The following is a 10,578-nucleotide window of genomic DNA, read 5'->3' as shown; positions in this document are numbered from 1 at the left end:
AAACTGGACCTTTATGCCTCGTACACACGCATCGATAGTTGGCCGTGAATTTTCGGCCAACGTCCGATCGGCCGATTTTCGGCTTGTTAGTATGATGCTTCCGACAACCAACTCCGACTTTTCGGCCAAACAAAATCTGGTGTGCATGCTATAAAATTTTTGTTGGCCGTCAACAGAACGGCCGATTTTCCGTCTGTCAGTACAGATTTCGGCAGACAAAAATGTGATGAGCAAGACTGGGCATGCTCAGAGAAGAAAAAACACACGGAAAGTAAACCAGCACATGACATCACTTCTGAAGTTGGTTTTTGTTGGCCGAGAAAATTTGTGTGCAGTCTAGAGCACATTTCAACCAACAGAACAACACTGGACAAAAGACAGCCGATCGGTCGGCCGATAATTGTTGCGTGTGTACGAGGCATTAGACAAGTTAATTCATTACAGCATTGCAGAGTTTCTATGGCAATTTGGAAGCCATATAAATAAATCGCAAAAATGCAATTTAGCAGCACAAACTCCTCCAACAATAAATCAATCTCAGTGTTAATGAATTAATGATAATGTGTTCACATATAGTGTTGAGCGAACACGGACTGTATTATTCGTGTTCGTACCGAATAATTGGATTTTTTTTACCCGGACACGGACACTTTACTGTATGTTCGGGTAAAAATCCGTGTTCGGTCGTTTTATTTCCGGGTTTTGCATGCTTTGGCGCTCTTTTCATGGCGGGCTTTCAACAGCCAATCAACAATCGTTTAACTGGTGTGCCTTAAGCCATCCCAGCCATGCCTGCAAATGTCTTAGTAGCTGTGATTGGCCGTCTGAAGCATGTGACCAAGTCTTTATAAGTTCGAGGCAGCCGCCGCAGCAGCGTCATTCTGCTGCTTAGCTAAGGGACAGAGCACACATCAATGTGCTGGCTGCTGATTAGGGAAAGATAGGCAGGAAAAAACCATTTGTGTCCGGATAGAATTGAGGGACAGGTCGGAGTGTTTAGGCAGGGCGAGTTGTAGGCATTTTAGGGATAGAGTCTGCTGAATTATAGGGTCAGTGTCTTCTACAAACTACAATCGATATTGCTGTGTGGGGGGTGGGGTGAATCTGCACTCAATCCTGATCTACGATCTCTTCTCAATCCTGTTAGGGACAGAGTCTGCTGAATTTTAGGGAAACTGTGTTCTACAAACTACAATCGATATTGCTGTGTGGTGTGGGATTGGAGATAGGCAGGTGTCAGTGATCCACATCCATTTTTCTGTGTGTGAGCTGCAGTGAACACAATCCTTTTTGGTGTGCAGTGAACACAATCTTTGTGGGGTGCAGTGAACAAAATCCTTTGTGGGGTGCAGTGAACACAATCTTTTTGGGGTGCAGTGAACAAAATCCTTTTTGGGGTGCAGTGAACAACATCCTTTTTGGGGTGCAGTGAACACAATCTTTTTGGGGTGCAGTGAACAAAATCCTTTGTGGGGTGCAGTGAACACAATCTTTTTGGGGTGCAGTGAACACAATCTTTTTGGGGTGGAGTGAACAACATCCTTTTTGGGGTGCAGTGAACAAAATCCTTTTTGGGGTGCAGTGAACAAAATCATTTTTGGGGTGCAGTGAACACAATCTTTTTGGGGTGCAGTGAACACAATCTTTGTGGGGTGCAGTGAACACAATCTTTTTGGGGTGGAGTGAACAACATCCTTTTTGGGGTGCAGTGAACAACATCCTTTTTGGGGTGCAGTGAACACAATCTTTTTGGGGTGCAGTGAACACAATCTTTGTGGGGTACAGTGAACAGAATCTTTGTGGGGTGCAGTGAACACAATCTTTGGGGGGTACAGTGAACACAATCTTTTTGGGGTGCAGTGAACACAATCTTTGTGGGGTGCAGTGAACACAATCTTTTTGGGGTGGAGTGAACAAAATCATTTTTGGGGTGCAGTGAACAACATCCTTTTTGGGGTGCAGTGATCAAAATCCTTTTTGGGGTGCAGTGAACACAATCTTTTTGGGGTGCAGTGAACAGAATCTTTGTGGGGTGCAGTGAACAGAATCTTTGTGGGGTGCAGTGAACACAATCTTTGGGGGGGTACAGTGAACACAATCTTTTTGGGGTGCAGTGAACACAATCTTTGTGGGGTACAGTGAACAGAATCTTTGTGGGGTGCAGTGAACACAATCTTTGGGGGGTACAGTGAACACAATCTTTTTGGGGTGCAGTGAACACAATCTTTGGGGGGTACAGTGAACACAATCTTTTTGGGGTGCAGTGAACACAATCTTTGTGGGGTGCAGTGAACACAATCTTTGGGGGGGTACAGTGAACACAATCTTTTTGGGGTGCAGTGAACAACATCCTTTTAGGGTGCAGTGAACACAATCTTTGTGGGGTGCAGTGAACAACATCCTTTTAGGGTGCAGTGAACACAATCTTTGTGGGGTACAGTGAACAGAATCTTTGTGGGGTGCAGTGAACACAATCTTTGGGGGGTACAGTGAACACAATCTTTGTGAGGTGCAGTGAACACAATCTTTGTGGGGTGCAGTGAACACAATCATTGTGGGGTGCAGTGAACTCAATCTTTGTGGGGTACAGTGAACACAATCTCATACTTCTGAAGATTTGAGGGTGCTGCCTGTTCCATACTCCCCCTACTCCTCATCTAGCCTTTTAGGGGTACAAACAATAGTAATTGGGGCCTAGTGTGGTTGTGTACGTGTGATATACATACACTTTTTTTGGATCATATTTTCTATTCCGCTATTTAATCAAAAACCTTTGGGGATCAGTTAAATTGGGGGATAGTCTGTGTTGGTACGTGTGAGAGAGATCCACCTTTCCAAGTTGTTGGGGTTCATCTCATACTTCTGAAGGTTTGAGGGTGCTGCCTGTTCCATACTCCCCCTACTCCTAGCCTTTTAGGGGTACAAACAATAGTAATTGGGGCCTAGTGTGGTTGTGTACGTGTGATATACATACACTTTTTTTGGATCATATTTTCTATTCCGCTATTTAATCAAAAACCTTTGGGGATCAGTTAAATTGGGGGATAGTCTGTGTTGGTACGTGTGAGAGAGATCCACCTTTCCAAGTTGTTGGGGTTCATCTCATACTTCTGAAGGTTTGAGGGTGCTGCCTGTTCCATACTCCCCCTACTCCTCATCTAGCCTTTTAGGGGTACAAACAATAGTAATTGGGGCCCAGTGTGGTTGTGTACGTGTGATATACATACACTTTTTTTGGATCATATTTTCTATTCCGCTATTTAATCAAAAACCTTTGGGGATCAGTTAAATTGGGGGATAGTCTGTGTTGGTACGTGTGAGAGAGATCCACCTTTCCAAGTTGTTGGGGTTCATCTCATACTTCTGAAGGTTTGAGGGTGCTGCCTGTTCCATACTCCCCCTACTCCTCATCTAGCCTTTTAGGGGTACAAACAATAGTAATTGGGGCCCAGTGTGGTTGTGTACGTGTGATATACATACACTTTTTTTGGATCATATTTTCTATTCCGCTATTTAATCAAAAACCTTTGGGGATCAGTTAAATTGGGGGATAGTCTGTGTTGGTACGTGTGAGAGAGATCCACCTTTCCAAGTTGTTGGGGTTCATCTCATACTTCTGAAGGTTTGAGGGTGCTGCCTGTTCCATACCCCCCCTACTCCTCATCTAGCCTTTTAGGGGTACAAACAATAGTAATTGGGGCCTAGTGTGGTTGTGTACGTGTGATATACATACACTTTTTTTGGATCATATTTTCTATTCCGCTATTTAATCAAAAACCTTTGGGGATCAGTTAAATTGGGGGATAGTCTGTGTTGGTACGTGTGAGAGAGATCCACCTTTCCAAGTTATTGGGGTTCATCTCATACTTCTGAAGGTTTGAGGGTGCTGCCTGTTCCATACTCCCCCTACTCCTAGCCTTTTAGGGGTACAAACAATAGTAATTGGGGCCTAGTGTGGTTGTGTACGTGTGATATACATACACTTTTTTTGGATCATATTTTCTATTCCGCTATTTAATCAAAAACCTTTGGGGATCAGTTAAATTGGGGGATAGTCTGTGTTGGTACGTGTGAGAGAGATCCACCTTTCCAAGTTGTTGGGGTTCATCTCATACTTCTGAAGGTTTGAGGGTGCTGCCTGTTCCATACTCCCCCTACTCCTAGCCTTTTAGGGGTACAAACAATAGTAATTGGGGCCTAGTGTGGTTGTGTACGTGTGATATACATACACTTTTTTTGGATCATATTTTCTATTCCGCTATTTAATCAAAAACCTTTGGGGATCAGTTAAATTGGGGGATAGTCTGTGTTGGTACGTGTGAGAGAGATCCACCTTTCCAAGTTGTTGGGGTTCATCTCATACTTCTGAAGGTTTGAGGGTGCTGCCTGTTCCATACCCCCCCTACTCCTCATCTAGCCTTTTAGGGGTACAAACAATAGTAATTGGGGCCTAGTGTGGTTGTGTACGTGTGATATACATACACTTTTTTTGGATCATATTTTCTATTCCGCTATTTAATCAAAAACCTTTGGGGATCAGTTAAATTGGGGGATAGTCTGTGTTGGTACGTGTGAGAGAGATCCACCTTTCCAAGTTGTTGGGGTTCATCTCATACTTCTGAAGATTTGAGGGTGCTGCCTGTTCCATACTCCCCCTACTCCTCATCTAGCCTTTTAGGGGTACAAACAATAGTAATTGGGGCCCAGTGTGGTTGTGTACGTGTGATATACATACACTTTTTTTGGATCATATTTTCTATTCCGCTATTTAATCAAAAACCTTTGGGGATCAGTTAAATTGGGGGATAGTCTGTGTTGGTACGTGTGAGAGAGATCCACCTTTCCAAGTTGTTGGGGTTCATCTCATACTTCTGAAGGTTTGAGGGTGCTGCCTGTTCCATACTCCCCCTACTCCTCATCTAGCCTTTTAGGGGTACAAACAATAGTAATTGGGGCCCAGTGTGGTTGTGTACGTGTGATATACATACACTTTTTTTGGATCATATTTTCTATTCCGCTATTTAATCAAAAACCTTTGGGGATCAGTTAAATTGGGGGATAGTCTGTGTTGGTACGTGTGAGAGAGATCCACCTTTCCAAGTTGTTGGGGTTCATCTCATACTTCTGAAGGTTTGAGGGTGCTGCCTGTTCCATACCCCCCCTACTCCTCATCTAGCCTTTTAGGGGTACAAACAATAGTAATTGGGGCCTAGTGTGGTTGTGTACGTGTGATATACATACACTTTTTTTGGATCATATTTTCTATTCCGCTATTTAATCAAAAACCTTTGGGGATCAGTTAAATTGGGGGATAGTCTGTGTTGGTACGTGTGAGAGAGATCCACCTTTCCAAGTTGTTGGGGTTCATCTCATACTTCTGAAGGTTTGAGGGTGCTGCCTGTTCCATACTCCCCCTACTCCTAGCCTTTTAGGGGTACAAACAATAGTAATTGGGGCCTAGTGTGGTTGTGTACGTGTGATATACATACACTTTTTTTGGATCATATTTTCTATTCCGCTATTTAATCAAAAACCTTTGGGGATCAGTTAAATTGGGGGATAGTCTGTGTTGGTACGTGTGAGAGAGATCCACCTTTCCAAGTTTTTGGGGTTCATCTCATACTTCTGAAGATTTGAGGGTGCTGCATGTTCCATACTCCTCTTCCTCATCCTCCCTTTAGGGTAGGAAAAAATTTAATCGGGCCTAGTCTGTGTTTGTACGTGTGAGATACACAGTTTTTTATCCTATTCCGCTATTCAATACACACCCTTTTGGTGTAAAAAACATTAAATTGCGGCATAGTTTGCATATTTGACATTTGCATATATTGTGCCTTGTTGCGCTGTTTTGGGTACTCCACCAACATGGCCAGTGGCAATGACGCCATTCTCAGCTTAACTATCCCACTTCTATGCCTCCTTGAAAAAACAATTTGGGCGATGATGGAAGAGGATGTGGCACAGGATGAGGAGGAGGAGGAGGAGGATGAAGAGGTAACATTTCAAAGGCTTTCAGGGCAGTCATTCGCAAGGGGCTCCGAGGGTGGGTTCCTGCACACACAAACGCCAGGGACACAATTGTCCAGCAGGGGCACAGTTCTGGAGGATGAGGAGGATGAGGAGGAGGAGGAGCTGGAGGAGGAGATGGAACCATGTTCACAGCAGGGTGGCACCCAGGCCAGCTCATGGCCATCACTGGTGCGTGGCTGGGGGGATACAGAGGACACGGACGATACACCTCCCACAGAGGACAGCCTTTCGTTGCCTCTGGGCAGCCTGGCACACATGAGCGATTACATGCTGCAGTGTCTCCACAACGACCGCCGAGTTGCCCACATTCTAACTTGTGCTGATTACTGGGTGGCCACGCTGCTGGATCCCCGTTACAAGGACAACGTACCGTCCTTAATTCACTCACTGGAGCGCGATCGCAAGATGCGCGAGTACAAGCGCACGCTGGTAGACGCCATGCTGCTGGCATTCCCATCTGACAGCGGGGCCACAGTGGAAGCACAAGGCAGAGGAGGAGGAGGAGGAGGTCGCCAACGCAACCAGGGCACCGCCAGCACCTCAGAAGGCAGGGTTAGCATGGCCGAAATGTGGAAAAGCTTTGTCAGCACGCCACAACAAACAGCAGCACCAGCAGCTCAGATGGAACGTCTTAGCAGGAGGCAGCATTTTACCAACATGGTGGAGCAGTATGTGTGCACACGCCTACATGTAGTGAATGACGGGTCTGCCCCCTTCAACTTCTGGGTCTCCAAATTGGGCACATGGCCTGAGCTTGCCCTTTACACCTTGGAGGTGCTGGCGTGCCCTGCAGCCAGTGTATTATCTGAACGGGTATTTAGCACGGCTGGGGGCGTTATAACAGACAAGCGCAGCCGCCTGTCCAGAGACAATGTGGACAAGCTCACGTTCATTAAAATGAACCAGGCATGGATCCCACGGGACTTTTCCGTACCTTATGCAGAATAGCAATGGATACCGACCTTACCCACCCATTGTTCCATTTTTGCTCTTTCTCACTCTTTTGGGGTGTACCCTCATTTAAAATTTTTGAAAAGAAGCAGTGTTGGCTACCTCGTCCTCCTCCTCAGGGCCAGATTAATGTAGGGGCTATTGGAGCTGCAGCTCCAGGCCCCTACCTTTTATATAGGCCCCGGGTTGGCCATATTCACTGTTACCGCTCTTCTGTCACTTGTAAACACAGAAGTCTGGCTTCTATGCTCGCTTCCCCAGGCAGCACCCTCAGAACCTCCCCACACAGCGTGAAGGCCGGACAAGGAGGGACAGTTGGCGATGCATGGATGTGTTTATGGGCTTCAGAGACAGCATCCCATGTTGAATTAGGCATGCATGGCTGCACCCTTCCTCCTCTGGGTGCATGGCAAGGCACGGCCCTTAAGGCCCTTCAAAATCCTCAGCACCAAGCCCATGATGCTGTTAATCCGGCCCTGGTCCTCCTCCACCGCCGCTTCCACCTACACCGCCCATAGGTGTGCGCAGCCTATTGCATTAAGGTGTGCACCCCAAAGTTGAAATACACATGCATGTGTTTGCCAGCAGGGAGAGTAATGTATCGGGGCCATGTACCTGTAGGCAAGGAGAAATAGAGCAGAGCAGGTCCCAGGGAGATCTTTCCCATCTCCTCACTGGCAATGCTATGTGCCCTAGGTGATTAGGGTGTGCCCAGGCACACCCAGCACACCCTGTGCGCACGCCTATGTCACCGCCACATCCACCACCACCTCAACCTCCCTCCTACTCCATATGGGCCTCGTCCTTCAGAGATGAAGAAGAACATTGTTTTATTTTTCTGTTTTTTTTTGTTGTTTTAAGTTATTTCCCTATCCACATTTGTTTGCAGAGCACTTGCCATGCTCTTAATTACGTTTTGCTGCCATTTGCAGCACTCTAGCCCTTTCCTTTGGTGTTTTAGAGCCATTTTAGTGCCTTAAAGTTCGGGTCCCCATTGACTTCAATGGGGTTCGGTGTCCGGGAAAAGTTCGGTAAAAGTCCGGGACACGGACCCGGACTTTTTTTTAAAGTTCGGCCGAACCCGTCGAACACGGACATCTAGGTGTCCGCTCAACCCTATTCACATACAATGAATTAAATAAATAAATACATAATTATGAAAATTCAAACCAAAAAAAAAAAAATAATCCAAATATTGAGCGGGTGCTCAAGTGCAATGTATACAATATAAATACATAATAAAAATAAGAGGAATATCTATAAAATTGAACTCAAAATGCATATAAAAATGTGAAATGTACATATTTAAAAAAAAGTGTGCAAAAATGTGTGCAGAAACAAGTGCAAAGTGCAAAATATTAGTCCACTAACAAACCAGAGTAAAATGTGAATTCCTTAAAAGTCACAACCAAGTGGATGCGCTCCTCTAAAAGTGCCAAGTGCTAGAAGTAGTAGTGGTGACACTCTCCATGTTCAATGGAAGTGGGAGAAATGCAAACTCTCCAGATGTGTTGATCCCTGTTACCTTATGGCAGCAGGAGATCAAACGCGTTTGTAATTTCCTGTGATCTCGGTTTCATCAATCCATATGATCTTGTAGGGAAAGTTGCTGTACATTGATCTCAGGGGACACAAATGTAAAGAAGAGACGGACTCCTCATTGTGTGTTATCCAAGGTAAACTCAGTTTATTTAAAAGACGCCCCGTGGGGCAAAGCAATCAAAAAACTCAAGGCAGTTAAAAGTAATCAAAATGATAAAAGTCTCTCAGCCCCGAATATACTAACAAACACTCCCTTGCGGTGACCTGCACTCAATGCAGGGAGCTGTGCCACTCCTGAACTGCCTAAAGAGGCGTGCTTTCCAGATGGTACTCAGATCGAGGTGACGTCAGCTTGACGCGTTTCGTCATTAGGTTGACATCATCAGAAACCACTTTCAGTTTACAGAAGTGAAACTGGTTTTCTTCCCCTAAATTTTGGCCAAAAAATAGCCATTTTGGAGAAATGTATTGCATTCAAAGCGCCGGGAGATAACATAAAGGTGTTTTGTGTGGGGTTTTAAGGGTGCACTGGGCTTTATATGGCTCCTGAGAATAAAGCTGATCATACACAGTAAGATTTCTCCCATTCAAACAGTGTGCACAGAAGAATCTACACTGTCAGTTATTGTATGCTTACAGCCGGTGTTCTGCTGAAAACTCCAACTGGTGACTCAGTCTACAGCAGAAATAATTGGAGATTTCAACCACATGGTGTTTTCACAGAACAGGCGGCAGTGTATACACTATGGTACACGCTATAAAGACATTTTTAGTCTGCCCACTAGTAACCAACAACATGGCCGCCTCCAAGGCGGCGACAACTAGCAGGTGGACTAACAATGTCCACTCATTATAGCGTGTACAGGAGTGTATATGCAGCCATTGTTCTGTAAAAACACCAAGTGGTCGAAATCTCCAATAATTCTTGCTGTAGAATTATCGGAATTGACTTGGTTGGAGATTTCGGTGAGTTGGAGTTTTCGGCAGAACACTGGCACCTGCAGCAGTCAGAATACCCAAACAGTGGCTTTATTTGATTGGCTGCAGCAGCTGTTTTTCTGACATTTTTTGTTTCTTCTACTTGCAAAGCAAAGGATGTTGGGCAGGAGGGGACACACAGTTCATCCATGCCTCAAATTTCAGCTGAAACTCGCTCTGTGTTTGACCAGCTTTATGGTCGCTCGCTTGGCACTGCTGCCATTCATTGAATGCCTTGAATTTTTTTTCCCAATGAATACAAGGCATTCTCTTATTGGATGAGGTGGAAATCATGATGTCACTGCCTTTGTTCAATCAGAGAACACCTTGTTATCATTGAAAAAATCTATAAATGGCAGCAGTGTTGAGCAAATGGTCCCCTGTGGTCAGGGTACAGAGGAAAAGTCACTCACACTGAACCAGAGCAAGACCAGGAAGATCACTGTTATCACAGTAGTAATGCTGACTACCATCAGGTATGGTATGGGATATGTGTAGCACCCTCCTAGGTAGGTGCTAGTGTAGGTGTATATAGTTTTTGTTTTCTCTGCTTAACAGGGAGACAGCCTGGTAAATCTAGGAGCTGTCTGCTTAACAGAGATCTGTGATTGTTAGATAGAACCTGCCCAGTGTGTTCTCATGCTGCTCATCCTGGCTTGATGTTTCACACTAATCCAATAGTGTCACGGTATATTGGAGAGTGGTAGGAAACCATGCAAATGAGAGCAAGGGATATCTGTACAGCCCTGGCCAATAGCCATGGGAGGTGCCCCGGTGCAGGCTGGGTGACTGTACTTATATCTGAGGTGCATGTGGGGCTCCTGGTCTCCAGCTGGAGAGCAGAGTCCAGGTGGGGAAGGGGCTGCTGCCTTTCCCCAGGACAGGCTGCCATGCGGCCTCAGGTGGTCGACCTGAGGGCCGGAGATGCTAAAACCCAGGGACTCTTTTGAGAGCTGACTGATGGAGGATGTCCATGGATCTCGTCTGGTATGACAGGAAGGTAACCTGTGATAAGGGCCTTGTGAGTACAGACCTCCCACAGGGATCCTAGAGACTGTTGCTGGTAAAATCCCCCTC

This window comes from Pelophylax lessonae, assembly GCF_965119305.1.
Source record: "Pelophylax lessonae genome assembly, chromosome: 7".
Taxonomy (NCBI): Eukaryota; Metazoa; Chordata; class Amphibia; order Anura; family Ranidae; genus Pelophylax; species Pelophylax lessonae.
Note: the sequence above shows the minus strand (reverse complement) of the source record.